The 18,060-nt window shown below is 36.3% G+C and overlaps 1 protein-coding gene, 1 non-coding gene and 1 pseudogene across 7 annotated transcripts in view; 1 reads left to right on the plus strand and 2 right to left on the minus strand.

Annotated features, from left to right (window-relative positions):
* AP3B1 (adaptor related protein complex 3 subunit beta 1) overlaps positions 1–18,060 on the plus strand; it is a 352,907-nt gene that overhangs the window by 173,819 nt on the left and 161,028 nt on the right. The gene's annotated exons all lie outside the window — the stretch shown is intronic.
* LOC101685459 lies at positions 1,710–2,144 on the minus strand (annotated as a pseudogene).
* On the minus strand, positions 5,363–5,465 carry LOC123390472. The gene has a single exon (XR_006605061.1). It is a non-coding gene; the product is annotated as a U6 spliceosomal RNA (small nuclear RNA).

An 18,060-nucleotide genomic window follows, 5' to 3' on the forward strand; every position in this document is an offset into this window, starting at 1 on the left:
AAAATCCAATTAAAAAATGGTCAGAGGACCTGAATAGAGTTTTCCAACAAAGAGCTACAGATGGCCAACAGACACATGAAAAGATACTCAGTATCACTGATCATCAGGGAAGTATGAATAAAAACCACAATGTGATATCACCTCACACCTGTCAGAATGGCCATTACCTAACAAAAAGAAATAACGTGGTGAGGAAGTACAGAAGAGGAAACTATCATGCACTATTGGTGGGGATGTAAATTGGTGCAGCCACTGTGGTAAACAGTATAGAGATTCCTCAAAATATTAAAAATAGAATCACCATATGACCCAGCATTGTCACTTCTGGGTATTTTTCCAAGAGAATGAAAACACTAATTTAAAAGTTGTAGCTGCACCCATAAGTTCATTGTAGCATTATTTACACTAGCCAAGATATGAAGTAACCTAAAAGAGTTCCTCAGTGGATGAATGGATGAAGATTGAAGATGTGATACATACACACACACACACACACACACAGTGAAATATTCAGCTAGAATAAAAGCTTGCCATTTGCAATTACATGGGTGTACTTAGAAAGTATTATGCTAAATGAAGTAAGTCAGAGATAAATACTGTATGATTTCATTTCTAAGTACAATCTAAGAAACAAAATAAAGAAACAGACTTACAGAGAACAAACTGGTGGTTGCCAGAGGGGGGTGGGTTATGGGGATGTGTGGAATAGATGAAGGGGATTAGAAGTTACAGACTTCCAGTTATAAAATAAGTAAGTCATCCGGAGGTTGTATGTAGCATGGAGAAGATAGTCATTGATACTGTAATAACTTTATGTAGTGACAGATGGTAACTGGACCTGTGAGGTTTTTGTGAAGTGTGAAAAAAAAAAAAGCCTTCCATGTTATTTTGGATAACAACTTTATCAGGTATGCTTTTTCCAAATATTTCTCCCAAGTCTGTACTTGTCTTTTCTTTGTCTTGACATTGTCTTTTGCAAAGTAGATGTTTCTGATTTTAAAGCAATCCAGCTTAATGAATTAGTTCTTTCATGGACTAATTCTTTAATGTTTTATCTAAAAATTATCTAGAGTTTGTCATATGTTATTTTCAGGAATTTTATAGTTTTTATGTTTTATAGTTGTAAACCTTTTTTTGAATGAATTTTTGGATTATAAGATCTGGGTCTAGATTGATTTTTTTTTCACATAAATGTCTAGTTGTTTTAGCACCATTTGTTGAAAAGACTGCATTTTCTCCATAGATTTGCCTTTACCCCTTTGTCAAATATCAGTTGGCTATATATTCATGTGGGTCTGTTTTTATGTTTTATCACATTAATATGTCTATTCTTTAACTAGTACCATAGTATCTTGAGTACTATAGCTTTTTAGTAGATCATCAGTCAAAACTCACTGTTCAAATTTTTAATTATGGAAAAATTTAAGCATCACAAAAATACCTAACAGTCTATTGAGTACCCCTTTACATATCACCTATTCATCAACTCATAGCTGCTCTTATTTTAATTCTCTTTTCAACTTCTTCCAGATTTTATATGAAATTATTGATACTCTAGATATACTTTCATTTATATCTATTCAGAAACAATATCTTCACTTTAAGGAAACTAAAAAGCTTTCCTAAATATAAATTGGTTCCTATTTTCTGAAAGAGATTTAAAGGGTGGTTTGTTTGGTTCAACTAGAAGGTATATATATATATATATATTTTTTTTTTTTACCATCATACAAAAAAGAATTTTATTTTGGGAAATCGATTCCTAATTTATGGCAAGTTTTTACTTTCAGAAATAAAACCACAAAACAACACAATCTAATTCAATCTTAAAGGCTGGCATGCTGAGCAAGGAATGTTCTTATTCTTTGTAGGAGCTCCTTCTTTACACTGTCAGGTACCAGGGCTCTGCCTTTTGGTGTGATTTCAGCCACCAAGTCATCAACAGTAACGTGTTCTAGTCCTTTTTCTTTAATTACCTCTTTACAGTGTGCCTTCAACTGGTCCTTCCAGCCACATTCAATTAATTTTAGCTCTCAGCAACTCTTTGAGGCGTCCTCTTTCTCCGGTTTCTATCAACTTTTGGTTAATCGCTGCTCTCATCTGCGCATCTTTGTTCATCTTGCTAACCACCATCACCGCGGGCGAGGGCCCAGCGACGAAATGACCCTTGCACTGACGACCGTTACCTACCACACTCTTCGGCTGCCCGGACCTAGACCCTCAGTAGCTCGGGCACCTAAGCACACCTAGAAGGTATATTTTTTTAGAAAGATGGAGAGAGTCTGTCTATTGTGATATATAGGTTTATTTTATACACACACGTTCTGTTTTAAATCTCAGGGAAATATATATTCGTTTATAAGTCCAGCTTCTTAATACTCATTTTATGAATTTTACCACATACATTTTATGTATTTATGTCCTGAATAAGTAGGACTCTTTTTTAACTAGTTTTTCAGGGGTAGTATCTTTAATTCTGCATGGGTTGTTTGAGATACACATCACTTAGACACTCTCAAAGAAATGTATTTCAAGCCTTCAGTGCACATTCACATGATATGAACATAGATATTATTTAGAATTCTTCTGTAAGGTATACCTGGCTTTTCTTTCTTACTTATTTTGTTTTTAATTATTAGCTTATTTAACTATGAACATAGAGTAAGTATACTTTATTTGGATTGAAAACTATTACTATTATTATTTAATTTGTTGCCCAAATTTTTCAGCTTTGGCCTTAGGGAGTTTGTTTAAATTATTTTTTACTTCCCTTTGCTTTAGAACCATCCATTTTCCCAAGGTGCAAAGGAGCAGGTTTTAAAGGTTTATTGTTTTTTGAATATCAGTCAGATTACTTTGAAATGTTTCTGTTTTTTATAATAGTCATATCAGTATCTTATTGAAGTAAAGGTGACATTACTTGATGACTGTGTGGTTTGAAAAATCACCAATGTAAACCACAATATAATGTGATTTAATTAATATCCTTTAGAAACCGTATGTATGGTAATGCCTCATTTTTCCAGGCTCAATAGAAATAATATATATAACAAATGCTTTTTTGCTTTTTTACTTTATTGATATAAATACTTCTCCCATCCAAGTACTAACCAGACCCAACCCTGCTTAGCTTCCGAGGTCAGACGAGATCGGCGCGTTCAGGGTGGTATGGCCATAGACGATATAAATACTTCTAAAACACATTTGTATTTTTCTGCTCCTTGGCAGAATGAGAGATATAATAATTTCTTTTTTCTTTTTAAGTTTTACTTTTTATTATCTGTTAATCAGGAAAATAGACTATTAAGATGATGAAAATTATATGTATAAATACTCTGATTAAGGACTTTATATTTAGAATAATTTTTAAGAGCTTCATAATAGCTAGCTCAGTGATGTAGAAGAGGTCTTTCTACTTAGTTCCAGATTCACAGGTGTATTAAATAAGTTGAGAGTGCATCAGATCAGTTTTTAAATAAGAGATACTGGAGGATATAGAATAAGTTGTAGTAATTAGGCAGTTTCACTAAAAACTTAAAAATAGAAATACCATATGATCCAATAATTCCACTACTGGGCATTTACCCAAGGAAAGTGAAAACACTAATTCAGAAAGATACATGCACCCCGTGTCTATTGTATCATTTACAATAGCCAAGACATGGAAGCTACTTAAGAGTTCATTGATAGATGAATGAGCAAGAATGTGCGCACACACACACACACAGTACTATTACATAGTCTTAAAAAAGATGAGATCCTGGGTGCTTGGATGACTTAGTCAGTTAACCGTGTGACTGATAACTGAAACCTGATTTCGGCTCAGGTTATGATCTGAGGATTGTGAGATTGAGCCCATGTCAGGCTTCACACTGGGCCGTGGAATCTGCTTAAGATTCTCTCTCTCTCTGACCAAACCTCCCTCCCCCAATATCATTCCATTTGTGACAACACAGGGGAACGTAGAGGGTATTATGCTAAGTGAAATAAATCATACTGAGAAAGACAAATACTATGTGATTTCACTCATATTTGGAATTTTAAAAATATAGAAGAATAAACAAATAAAAAGTAGAATCAGGCTTATAAATACAGAGACCAAACTGATGGTTGTCAGAGGAGAGGAGAGAGGAGGCTGCATGGGCAAAATGTGTGAAGAGGAGTATGAGATACAGGTTTCCAGTTATGGAATGAGTAAGTCATGGAAATAAAACACACAGCATAGGGAATATAGTCAGTGATATTATAATAGCAATATATGGTGATAGATGGTGGCTGTAATTGTGGTGAGGGTAGCATAACGTATAAATTTGTTGAATCAGTATGTTGTATACCTGAAATTAATGTAACATCGTGTTTCAACTATACTATATTAAAAAAAACCAAGCAAAACAAATCAGTGCCACTCTTTTAACTAAATGTTTTATTTTGGAAAATAATAGGTTTTATTTTCATTAAATATGTGTTATTAAAAAATAAAATACTTCCAAATACCCCTTTCAAGTACACATGGAAGTATATTAAAGTTTATTATCTGGTCTCTTCTCTCTAAGCACAAATTTTCTTTGTGATCTGTCAAAATTATAACACATGTAACAGTCAAAGTGAAATTTCAGAAGGTTACTGTGTTAACTCTATAAGTGGTTGCTTTTATAAGTTATAACACTTTATAAGTTATAATACTTTATATCAAAATGGTATTAAAAATTGAAGGGGTGCCTGGATGGCTCAGTGGTTTAAGCCTCTGCCTTCGGCTCAGGTCATGATCGATCTCAGGATCCTGGGATCAAGCCCCGCATCAGTCTCTACTCAGCAGAGAGCCTGCTTCCCCACCACCACCCTGCCTGTCTCTCTGCTTACTTGTGATCTCTCTCTGTCAAATTAATAAAATCTTAAAAAACAAATTTGAGTGTCAGGTTGAAATAAAGATGGTGAAGGAAAAGGGGACCCTATTTCCATTGGTACCCTGAATTGAGCTGGTTATCTACCAGGCAATTCTGAACACTCACAAAATCAGAAGATCTATCTGGATGTCTACAAACAGAATCTCTCTGGCATTTAGTCTCGAGGTATGAAGTGGGGAGCTGTGATTGTGATTGTGCAGGCAGATATCAGAAGATGAAGGAGAGGGAGCCTGTGTGATCTTGAGCCAGGAAGGCAAAAGCCTCCCTTGCTGGGGACTAGGCACAGACTCGAAGACCAGTAATGGCAGAGAAAGGACTTTAGGGCAATGCCACAGACTGAAACCTGGAGCTATAGGGATGCACATGCAAACAGGGGGCAACTTGTGGCTTTAGAAGCACAAAGGACAGAGAAGTGCCTGGCCCTGGGAGCAAGGGCTGGGACTGCTGCTGTGGGGTGCAAAACCCAGGATGCTGTGGTTTTATGTGTCGTCCTTGCATGGGGGCCATGCTAATCTTCTTGTATCATTCCAGTTTTAGTATATATGCTGCCAGAGTGAGCACCAGGATGCTGTGGTTTTTAGCAGCACAGACAGAATTGGAGACATTATGGACATTATTGGAGCTCAGTGAAGATCAGACTGCAATCTCTTTGGATGCAGTTTGGATGCAGTTACTTCTGCTCTGACTCTCGGAAGAGATGCAGAAGGCTGCCTGAGAACAAAAGTCCCCAGAAATTGATTTACACTGAGCCCATCCCTCCCCCCAGAGGGGTCAGAGCAACTCTGCCCAAACAGGGTTGCCTGAGTAACAGCATGGCAGGCCCCTCCCTCAGAAGACAAGAGGCTGACAATCCTAAGGTCCCATAAAACAGGTGCATCTTGCTTGGGTTGTGATCAATAATTTGGACTCTGTACATTCCCTCAACTAGCCCTCAACAGAATGACTAAGAGGAGGAACCCTTAACAAAGCAAAGAATCAGAGACTGTGGCCTCTGCCACATAACTAATGCAAATGGGTATAACCAAGATGTCAGAAATAGAGTTTAGAGTACCAGTTATCAAGGTGATTTCTAGGCCTTAGAAAAATATTAATGACAATATAGAATCTCTAGCCAGGGTAAGTGAGGCAGAAGAACAAATTAGTGAGCTAGAAGATAAGATGATAGAAAAGAAGGAAACTGAGGCAATGTGGGAAAGACAAATTAAGACCCAAGGAATCAAACTGAGAGAGATTAGTGACTCAGTGAAACATTCCAATATCAGCATTATTGGGATCCCAGAGAGGGTGGGGGGAGGAGAGAGGTCTAGAAGATATATCTGAGCAAATTGTAGCTGAGAATTTCCCTCTTCTGGGAACAGACATTCATGTCCAAGATACAGAGAGGACTCCTCCCGAGATCAGTGAGAACAGACCAACACCATGACATATATTAGTACAATTTGCAAATCTTAGATCCAAGAAAACAATCTTGAAAGCAGAGAGAGGGAAGAGATTTCTTACATATAGAGGGAGGAGCATCAGAATAATGTTGCATCTGTTACAGAGGCAAGCCAGAAAGATTTGGGAAGACATAGGGTACTAAATGGGAAGAACATGCAGCCAAGAATACTTTATCCGAGGCTGTTGTTCAGGATAGATGGAAAGACGAAGAGCTTCCAACATCGGCAGAAACTGAGAGAATATGTGACCACCAAGCTGGCCCTGCAAGAAATATTTAGGATGGTTCTGTAAAAGTAGAAAGACCCCAAGAGTGACATAGAACAGAAATTTATAGAGACAATCTATAGAAACAAGGACTTCACACACAACATGACAATAAAATCATATCTTTCAATAATCACTCTTAATGTGAATGACCTAAATGCTCCCATGAAACATCACAGGATTGCAGATTGGATAAAAAGACCTGACCCATCCATATGCTGTCTACAGAGACTTATTTTGAACCTAAAGTTACATCCAGACTGAAAGTAAAGGGGTGGAGAACCATTTTTCATGCCAGCTGACCTCAAAAGAAAGCTGGGGTAGCAATTCTCATATCAAGACAAATTAGATTCTAAAAAAGACTAGTTAGAGATACAGAAGGACACCTTATCATTCCTAAAGGTTCTATCCAACAAGAGGATCTAACAATTGTAAATATCTATGACCCCAACATGGGAGCAGCCAACTACATAAGCCAACTGTTAACCAAAAGAAAGGCACATATTGATAATAATATATTAATAGTAGGAGACCTCAACATTCTGCTGTCAGCAATAGACAGGTCATCTAAGCAGAAAATAAGAGCTCTGAATGACACCCTGGACCAGATGGACCTCATAGATAGGTACAGAACTTTTCATCCTAAAACAACAGAATATTCATTCTTCTCGAGCACACATGGAACTTTCTCTAGAATAGACCACATACAGGGTCACAAATCAGGTCTCAGCTGATGCCAAAAGATCGAGATTATTCCCTGCATATTTTCAGACCACAGTGCTTTGAAACTGGAACTCAATCATAAGAAAAAATTTGGAAGAAATTCATTCACTTGGAAGCTGAAGACCATCCTGCTTAAGAACGTTTGGGTCAACCAGGAAATCAGAGAACTTAATCAATTCATGGAAACCAGTGAGAACGAAAACATACTGGTCTAAAACCTATGGGATACTACAAAGGCTATCCTGAGGGGGTGGTACATAGCCATCATGGCCCTCCAAGCCTCACTCAAAAATATAGAAAAATCTGGTATATACAAACTGACTTTACAACTTAAAGAGCTGAAGAAAGAACAACAAATAAAACCTAAGCGATGCACAAGAAAAAATTAAGGAAAATTAAAAATTAAGATTAGAGGAGAGATCATTGAATTAGAAACCAGAAATACCAGTAGAGCAGATCAATGAAATAGAGGCTGGTTCTTTGAAAGAATTAATAAGCTTGATAAACCACTGACTTATCCAAAAGAAAAGAGAAAGGACCCGAATTAATAAAATTATGAATGAAAGGGAGAGAGACTAGCATCAAGGAAAGAGAAACAATTATTAGAAGTTATTATCAACAACTATATGCCAATATATTAAGCAACCTGGAAGAAATGGAAGCATTCCTGGAAACCTATAAACTACCAAGAGGAAATTGACAACCTGAATAGACCAATAACCAGTAATAAGATTGAAGTAGTGGTCAAAAACCTCCCAAAAAATGAGTCCAGGGCCTGATAAATTCCCTGGGGAATTCTACCAAACATTCAAAGAAGAAATAATACTTTTTTTCCTGAAGCTGTTTCAAAAAATACAAACAGAGAAAACTTCCAAACTCATTCCATGTGGCCAGCATTACCTTGTTCCCCAAGCCAGGCAAAGACCCCATCAAAACGGAGTATTACAGACCAATATCCCTGATGAATATGGATGCCAAAATTCTCAATAAGATCCTAGCTAATAGGTTCCAACAGTACATTAAAAGGATTATCCATCATGACCAGGTGGGATTTATCCCTGAGATGCAAGGATGGTTCATCATTTTCAAATCAGTCAGTGTGATAGAACACATTAATAAAAGAAGAGACAAGAACCATATGGCCCTTTCAGCTGATGCAGAAAAAGCATTTGACAAAATACAGCATCTTTTCCCGATTAAAACTCTTCAGAGTGTAGGGATAGAGGGAACATTCCTCAATTTCGTAAAAACTATCTACAAAAACCCCAGATCAAATTATCATTCTCAGTGGGGAAAAGCTGAGAACCTTCCTGTTGAGATCATGAACACAACAAGGATGTCCATTCTTGTCACATAGTACTAGAAGTACTAGATAACAAAAAGAAATAAAAGGCATTCAAATTGGCAAAGAAGAAATCAGACTCACTCTTTTTGCAGATGACATGATACTCCGTAGAGAACCCCAAAGAGTCCACCCCTAAATTATTAGAACTCATATAGCAATTCAGTAATGTGGCAGGATACAAAATCAATGCACAGAAATCAGTTGCTTTCCAATACACTAACAATGTAACTAGAAGGAGAAATTAGGGAATCAGTTCCATTTTCAGTAGCCCCCAAACCCATAAGATACCTTGGAATAAACCTAACCAATGAGGTAAAGGATCTGTACTCTAGGAACTACAAAAACACTCATGAAAGAAATCGAAGAAGACACAAAAAGATGGAAAAACATTACATGTTCATGGATCAGAAGAATGAACATTGTTAAAGTATCTGTGCTGCCCAGGGCAATCTATACTTGCAGTGCCATCCCAATAAAAATACCAGTGTCATTTTTCAAAGTGCTGAAACAATTCTAAAATTGGTATGGAACCAGAGAAGACCCGAATCACCCAGGAAATATTGAAAAAGAAAAACAGAGCTGGTGGCATCATGTTGACTGTTTTCAATATATATTATAAAGCTGTGATCACCATGACAGTATGGTACTGGCACAAAAACAGACACAGATCAATGGAACAGAATAGGGCCCCAGATATAGACCCTTAACTCTGGTCAACTACTCTTTGACAAAGCAGGAAAAAATATCCAATGGAAGAAAGATGGTCTCTTCAATAAATGGTGCTTTGAAAATCGGACAGCTATATACAGAAGAATGAAACTGGACCATTCTCTTACACTGTACACAAAGATAAACTCTAAATGAATGAAAGACCTCAGGTGAGACAGGAATCCATCAAAATCCTGGAGGAGAACATAGTTGTAACCTCTTTGACATTGGCCATGGCAACTTCTTTTAAGACACATCTCCAAAAGCAAGGGAACAAGTAAAAATGAACTTATGGGACCTCATCAAGATAGAAAGCTTCTGCACAGCCAAGGAACAGACAAACCAAGAGGCAACCCACAGAATAGGAGAAGATGTTTGCAGTGACACTACAGATAAAGGGTTGATGTCCAAGAACTATAAAAATCTTCCCAAACTCAACAGCCAAGAAACAGATAATCATGGCAGAAAATGGGCAGAGGACATGAACAGCCACTTTCTCCAAAGAAGACATACAAATGGCTAACAGACACGTGAAAAAGTGTTCGCCATCAGGGAAATTCAAATCAAAACCCCACTGAGATACCACCTTACGTCAGTCAGAATGACAAAAATTGACAAGGCAAGAAACAAAAAGTGTTGGAGAGGTTATGGAGGAAGGGGAACCATCTTACATGGTTGGTGGGAATGCAAATTGATGTAGCCGCTTTGGAAAACAGTTTGGAGATTCCTCAAAAACTTAAAAATAGAGCTATCCTATGACTCAGTGATTGCACTACTGGGTATTTCCCCCAAGATACAGGTGTATTTTAAAGGACCACCCATATTCCATTGTTCATAGCAAAACATTGTCCAAATAGCCAAACTGTGGAAAGAGCTGAGATGCCCTTCAATAGATGAATGGATAAAGAAGATGTGATCCACATATACAATTGAATATTACTCAGCCATCAGAAAGGATGAATACCCAACTTTGGCATCAACATGGATGGAACTGGAGGAGATCATGCTAAGTGAAATAAGTCAAACAGAGAAAGTCAACTATTATGTGGTTTCACTTATTTGTGGAACATAAGGAATAGCATGGAGGACATTAGGAGAAGGAAGAGGATAATGAAGGTGGAAAATCAGAGGGGGAGACGATCCATGAGAGACTATGGACTCAAGGAAACAAACTGAGGGTTTTGGGGGAGGGTGGGGAGATGGAGTAGCCGAGGGATGGGCATTAAGGAGGACATGTATTGCATGGAACACTGGGTGTTATACTCAAACAATGAATTGTGGCGCACTACATCAAAAACTAATGATGTACTCTATGGTGACTAACATAACATAATAAAATTAAAAAAAAAAAACTGTCACTTTTATGTAACAACTAATAGTGTTGAATTCCTTTCTAAAAGCTCAATCTTATCCATGTAATTCCTTGAACATATTATCCATAGTTATTTTATAGTCCATCTTAAATTTTTTTATCCCCATTATCTAGCTTTTTTTAACTTGTATTTCTTTTTTTATTTTTTTAGAGATTTTATTTATTTATTTGACAGAGAGAGATCACAAGTAGGCAGAGAGGCAGGCAGAGAGGAAAGGAAGCAGGCTCCCTGCTGAGCAGAGAGGCAGATGAGGGACTCGATCCCAGGACCCTGAGATCATGACCTGAGCCAAAGGCAGCGGCTTAACCCACTGAGCCACCCGGGCGCTCCAACTTGTATTTTTTTCTTGATTTGTAGTCACATCATTGTGTCTTTTCTTATATGCATATTTTTAAAAGTTTTCATTGAAGTAATATATAATGTACATGTGGCAAAAGCAAATGACTTTATCAAGGAATTTTCATGAAATGAATATACATATATAATGAGTAGTCAGATTAAGAAACAGATATTGCACATCTATTTCAGAAGCCCCTCTTTTGCCACTTTCCATATAATAACCTGTTTTTCTTTTGAAATGGAAACTGAATCCTTAGCCTTAATGACACTGTATTTTCTTTCTTCCCTTCTTTTCCTTCTTTGTAAAACATTGTTGAACTAATTTGAAGCTTTGGTTGTTGGGTTTCAGTTTGCTTGTGGAATTATTACTAGGTAAGGATATCTAAAATCTGATTTACTTTATCACTTCAGTTATGGATTAAGATGATTAAAAGTTGGGCTTTAGTTTAGCATCTTCTTCCCTAAAAGGCTTGCTTTTATTTATTTACTTACTTAAATTAATTTATTTTTAAGACTCCCAGCTTTTAAACTAAAGACTGGGAGAGTTAGTAGGAATTTTGCTTTTTGGTGGATCTTAATGTCTAGTTTTTGTTTGTATGTTTTTGTGAATCTGTTGAAAGCTGTGCTCAGATTATAGGCCTCTCAGACTCCTGTTAGGTAATAGCAGGTGTATTTAGGGAAAAGCAATTGCAAATCGCAGATGGATTTCTAGGTCTTGCCTACATAATTCATCACTGTTCTTTTAGCTTGTTAGTGCTTTGAGATGTGTTTCATGTTTTCTCCCTAGCTTTCCTAGTTCTCACTAGAAGGGTTTGTTTCACATTGTCTATCTTATTACTGGAAGCAGAACTCTATTATCCTGTATTACCTATTTTTAAAAAGTGATCTTTAAAGTCCTTTTATATTTATAATGACATTTTTTGTCACTGGAGTTTGGGACTTCTTTTAAGCATCTACAACTGTCATTGATTAAAGTTGTTTCACTGTTTTCCAAACAGTGTATCATGGTAAAAATGAAGTAGTTGTACAAGAGTTTCATGATACCTTTGTAAATTCTCAAATATGAGAGTCTCTTTTTTGAGATTTTAGGGGTAAACTTTATATTTGGCAACTCAGGATATTTGATTTGCGGTAAATTAGTGGTTTCTGTTATGTGGTTTTTCTAGGAAGAAAATTTCTTAATAAAAGCTGTGGTAATAGCTATTACTTGAGTGTTTAGTAGGCATGAGGCACTAAGTGCCTCCACTAACGTTATCAGTCTTTATAAATACTTTCATGATATAGATACTGCTTTTATTCCCTTTCACAGATGGGTAAATTAAGACAAGGAGAGGTCAAGTAATTTGCCAGCCAGTACATTATGGAAGTGGTGTGATGTGGTATATACCCATTTTGGTTGTGTACACCTGGCTTCCATTCTGTTGGGGCTGTTGTCCATTCTTATGGATTGAACACCTGTGAAAATATAGCCAGCAGCTCAGATGTATATTATTGGAGATTGTTCCCATTCTGTGTGGAAGCCTTATCTCATTCATTAAACTCATGAACACGTCAGCCCTTTATTAATTAATCAAGCAATGCAAATGTCTTATTCAAATAATATAATTGAACTTTAATAAAGTGTGTTAATAATGAAGGAGAAGTGAAATGAGTAAATGCTTAGTGATTAGCTTTTTATGTGCATTTGAGAATTTTGCTAGTTAGATTGTATCAACACAGCAGTTCATCATATATCAGTTTCAGGTAGTGTTTGAACATTTGTTTGATTAAGGTTGACTAAGGATTGTAGGAGAGTGGTCATGCTTAGCGAATGTGATTATTTGGATATCATTTTATTAATTTATTAATGCACATAATAGAATCAGTTTGGCCTGGAACTCCATAATGGAAAGTCACTCAAGTCTGGCCTTGAGTAACAGTGCATCTCTTCCTATAAGTGGGCTGAGATGATCTCTGAAAATGGTTTGCTGTTTATGTGACCCAGATAACTGTACAAAATCATGTAAAGCAAGAGAGTCAAACTTTGCGTTCTCCCTGCCACACTGAGAGGATTCTTACTGAAAAAGAGCAGACTGTTCCTAAATCAGAACAGGAGGTTGCATAGAAAAAAAGATATCCTGGTAAAAACTGAAGAAACAAAAACTTATGGCCCATTTATTTTATGCATAAAATAAATGCAAATAAAAGTAAACAAATAAAAAGACAGGAGTATATCTCATTTATAGTCCATTTATAGTCTCTTTTTTTTTCTTCAAAGGACTGGCAGACAAGTACAGTTGACCCTTGAACAACACAGATTTGAATGGTGCAGGTCATGTATACATAGATTTTTTTCAGTAAATATAGTATAGTACTATAAATGTGTTTTCTCATGATTTTCTTAGCATTTTCTTTTCTCTAGTTAACATTTTAAGAATTTAATGTGTTACATATAACATACAAAGTATATGTTAATCAGTTATTTATGTTATTAGTAAGGCTTCCATTAACAGTAGGCTATTAGTAGTTAAATTTGGGGGGAGTCAAAAGTTATGCTCAGATTTTCAGCTATGTTGGGGTTAGCCCCTAAATCTGTGTTCAAGGATCAACTATAGTTTATTTTGAATTATGCATTCAAAGGAAAATGATAATGTTGTAATTTATGGTTATATTTGAAGGTGAGTATTTAAAAATTTTTCTTTGGTTTCCAGAGAATATAAATTTTGTGTTTTTTTTGTTTGGAGACGTTCTTAAGATTTTTTTATTATGGATTTTAAAAACATTGAGATAATATTATGCTTACTTCTAAAAAACCTAATAGTAATAGTTCTGTATTTTCAGTGATATTTAAGTCGAATTAAGTGAAGTTGTATATTATCCGTACACACTTAACAAAGTAAAAGTACTTCAGTAAGTGATATTAACCTATAACATTTAAGATCACTTCTTTTATTATTGTAACAATGAATAAATATATATAAATAGATTTTAAATGATTTATTGATTTGGGGCACCTAGGTGACTCTGTCAGTTCAGTATGTGATTTCCTTTTTGTTTTTTTTTTAAAGATTTTATTTATTTATTTGACAGAGAGAGATCATAAGTAGGCAGAAAGGCAGGCAGAGAGAGAGGGGGAAGCAGGCTCCTTGCTCAGCAGAGAGCCCAGTGTGGGGCTCGATCCCAGGACCCTGAGATCATGATCTGAGCTGAAGGCAGAGGCTTAGCCCACTGAACCACCCAGGCTCCCCAAGTGTGTGATTCTTGATCTCAGCTGAGGTCTCAGTCTTAGTGTCGTGAGTTAAAGCCTTATGTTGGGCTCCACTCTGGTCATGGAGCTTACTAAAAAAAAAAAGAAAAAGAAAAAGAAAAGAAAAAGAATTTATTGATTTTTTTTTCTCCTCAGTTTTATTTAATTGAACTTTTAATTTTACAATAATGTAGATTCACATGCTGTTTTAGGAATACAGAGAGGTCTGGTGTAACCTATGCTTGTTTTCCTCCAGTGGCAACATCTTACAAAACTAGTAAGGTATTACAACGAAGATAGTAAGGTATTACAACGAAGATACTGACATTCGTACAGTCCAGATGCAGAATATTTCCATCACAGAGATCCTTCTTGTTGCCATTGCATCTCTGAAACTACTTCATTCCCTTTGCTTGACCTTGCCCACCCCCAGCAATTACTAATTGGTTCTCTAACTATAATGTTATCATTTCAAGAATGGTATACAAATGTAACAATACAATATGTAATCTTTTAGGATTTTTCTCACTCATCATACTTATCTGGAGATTAATTGGATTTGTTGTATATATCATTATTTTTTTCTTTTTATTTCTGAGTGGCATTCCATGGCATAAATGTTCAACCATTTTATTTACCATTCGTTTAACCATTCATCCATTGAAGGACATCTGGGTTGTTTCCATTTTGGCTACTAGGAATAAAGCTGTTATGAATACTTGTTAACAGATTTTTGTATGAGTATACATTTCTATTTCCCAGGGATAAATGCCCAGGGGTGCAATTACTGGTATGGTAATTACAAGTTTGGTTTTGTAAGAAATTGCCAAACTGCGAGTGGCTATAACCTTTTAGAGTCACCACCAGTGTATGAATGATCAGTTTCCTATGTCCTCACTATCATTTGGTGTTGTCACTATGTTTTTATATAAGATGAGAGCCATTTTGATATGTGTGTAGTATAGTCATTTTGATATGCTGTAGGTTTAATTTGTGCGTTCCTAGAAGGTAATGAAGTTTTATTTTTTCATGTGCTTTTTGCCATACGTTCTTCAGTGAATTTATTTGTTGAAAGTCTGTATTATTTTGCTAGTACTGCCATAAGAAAATACCAAACTGGGTGGCTTGATGGACAGATATTTATTTCTCACGTTCTCACAGTTCTTCCAGGAGGCTGGAAGTTCAAGATCAAGGTGTTGGCAAGTTTGGTTTCTCCTGAGGTGTCTCTCTTTGGCTTGCAGATGGCTCTTTTCTCACTGGGTATTCAAATGGTTTTTTTCTCTATGCCACCATTGGCATTTCTCTTTCTTCTTATATGGACACCAGTGCTGTTGAATTAGGGTGCCACCCAGATGGTCTCAGTTAAACTTAATGACCTCTTTTTAAAGGCCCTAGTTTGTCATATAGTCACTTTGAGAATGAGGGCTTCAACATGTAAATTTGGAGGGTGAGATGTACAGGTCAGTCCTTAAAAATACCTTTTGCTCTTTTTTAAATTTAATTTTTTTTTTCCGGTTGAGTTTTGGGAGTTGTCTTTATATTCTGGATACTAGTCCATTATCATATGTGTGGTTGCAGATATTTCTGCCAGTCTAGAATTTTTTTATTCTTCATAAGAGGGTTTTTCATGGATCAGGAATTTTTTAACTTTAATGAGATCCAGGTTATTTATTTTTTTTAAAGATTTTATTTATCCATTTGACAGAGAGATCACAAGTAGGCAGAGAGGCAGGCAGAGAGGGAGGGGGAAGCAGGCTTCTGAGCAGAGAGCCTGATGTGGAGCTCTATCCCAGGACCCTGGGATCATGATTTGAGCCGAAGGCAGAGGCTTTAACCCTCTGAGCCATCCAGGTGCCCCGAGATCCAGTTTATTATGTTCACTTTTATGGACTGTGCTTTTGGTGTCAAGTTTAAAAACTCTTTACTTAGTTATGTAGCCGTTTTAAAAACTTTTCTACCGTATTGAAGTAAAAATGATTAGAGATCACAAATTATACACTTGGTTTTCTTAGGAGGAATTTGTGAATGTGTAGAAAGAGAATTCACTTAGAAATAAGGGTAGGTCAGTCATGAACAAAAGAAAATATTGGGAGATGGTTCTTCATTGGAATTCCTCATTTTTGAAGCTCTTTTGAGTAAAGGCATTTGTAGGTTTTGTTTTAGACTATCTTTTAAGAATGTTTGTATAGCAAGAAGCCATGAAGAAGAGAGAGATTCTTTCTCTCCCTGGACAGGTTTTCTTATCTGGTGACATCATTATCTGCTTGGTTATCCAGGCTGGGAATGGGGACAGCCTGTGTAAGTGGTCCCATTTCATCCTTCACATTCATTCACTGCATCCTATTGGTTTTAACTTCTAAGAAGTTCTTCAACTTATTTCACATTTTTATCCTCATCACTAATCACTCTGACTCATTACCAAATCCTCTCCAGTGTCATTTCTATCATGCTGCTTTCCAGATTTTTTCTCTTTGTCTTTGGTTTTCAGATGTTTGACTTAGTATGTCTTATTATGGATTTCTTTGTATGTGTTTGACTTAGTATGTCTTATTATGGATTTCTTTGTATGTATCTTGCTTAGAGTTTATTCACTCACCTTATTCAGTCTGTTTTTATTTCTTTTGCCAAGTAATATTTTGTCATCCATTATTTCTTGGAGTACTCTTTCAGCCCCACCCTTTGTCTTCTTTATTTCCAAGATTCAGATGACAAAAGATGTTACTTTGTTATAGTTCCACAAGTCCCCTGAAGTTCTGAGGTTTTTTTTTTTTTTTTTTTTTTTTTGGTGGTGTAGCGGGGTGCTTTTCTTTTTTCTTTTTGTTTTTTCTTTGTTGTTAGTCTTTTTTTTTTCACTGTTGTTCAGAATGGGCAATTTCTCTTTTATTATGTTCACTGATGGTTTCCTTGTCTCCTTAATACTGCTTTTGGTCTCAGTCATTGTTTGATTTTGACTCTTATATTTTTCACTTTAACATTTCTGTTTGGTCTTTTTTATATATTGTTTTTTTCTCAAGATGTTGTAAGTCTTTGCTAAGACCTTCTATTTTTCCTTTTATTTCAGTGGTGTTCCTCATTTTCCTTTGAAGCATTTTTATGATGGCTGATGTAAAATCTTAATCAGATATTTCTAATATTCCTGTTGTTGTAATGTTGGTATCTACTGTTTATCATTTTTCATCCAACTTTATATCTTGTTCTTGGAATGATGAATAATTTTTATTGAAACCTGAACATTTTGAATATTATGAGATTCTACATTTTATTCAGATCTTCTATTTTTTACTTATTTTTTTAAGAGTTTATTTTATTTATTTGACAGTGGAGGTCACAAAGCAGGCAGAGGCAGGCACAGAGAGAGAGGGGGAAGCAGGCTCCCTGCTGAGCAGAGAGCCCCATGTGGGGCTTGATCCCAGGACCCTGGGACCACGACCTGAGCCAGAGGCAGAGGATTTAATACACTGAGCCACCCAGGCACCCCCAGATCTTCTGTTTTAGCTGGGTTTGTTTGATAACACTCCATTAAGGAAAGGTGGAGTGCATGCTCCCTCATTACTTCCAGGTCGTGGTAGAAGTCCAGTTTCCCCACTTAGCCTCCATTGACATCCCAGGGAGGTTGTTTTCACTGTTACTGTGGCTGAATATGGGATTTCAGGTTCCCCAGTAATTCTGTCCTGATAGCTCTTAGGCTGGGAGGGATAGAAATGTCTCATGGCTGTTCTACATGTTTCCTCCACTAGT

Source organism: Mustela putorius, unplaced genomic scaffold (genome assembly GCF_011764305.1).
Source record: "Mustela putorius furo isolate JIRA1106 unplaced genomic scaffold, ASM1176430v1.1 tig00537350_pilon_pilon_pilon, whole genome shotgun sequence".
Taxonomy (NCBI): domain Eukaryota; kingdom Metazoa; phylum Chordata; class Mammalia; order Carnivora; family Mustelidae; genus Mustela; species Mustela putorius.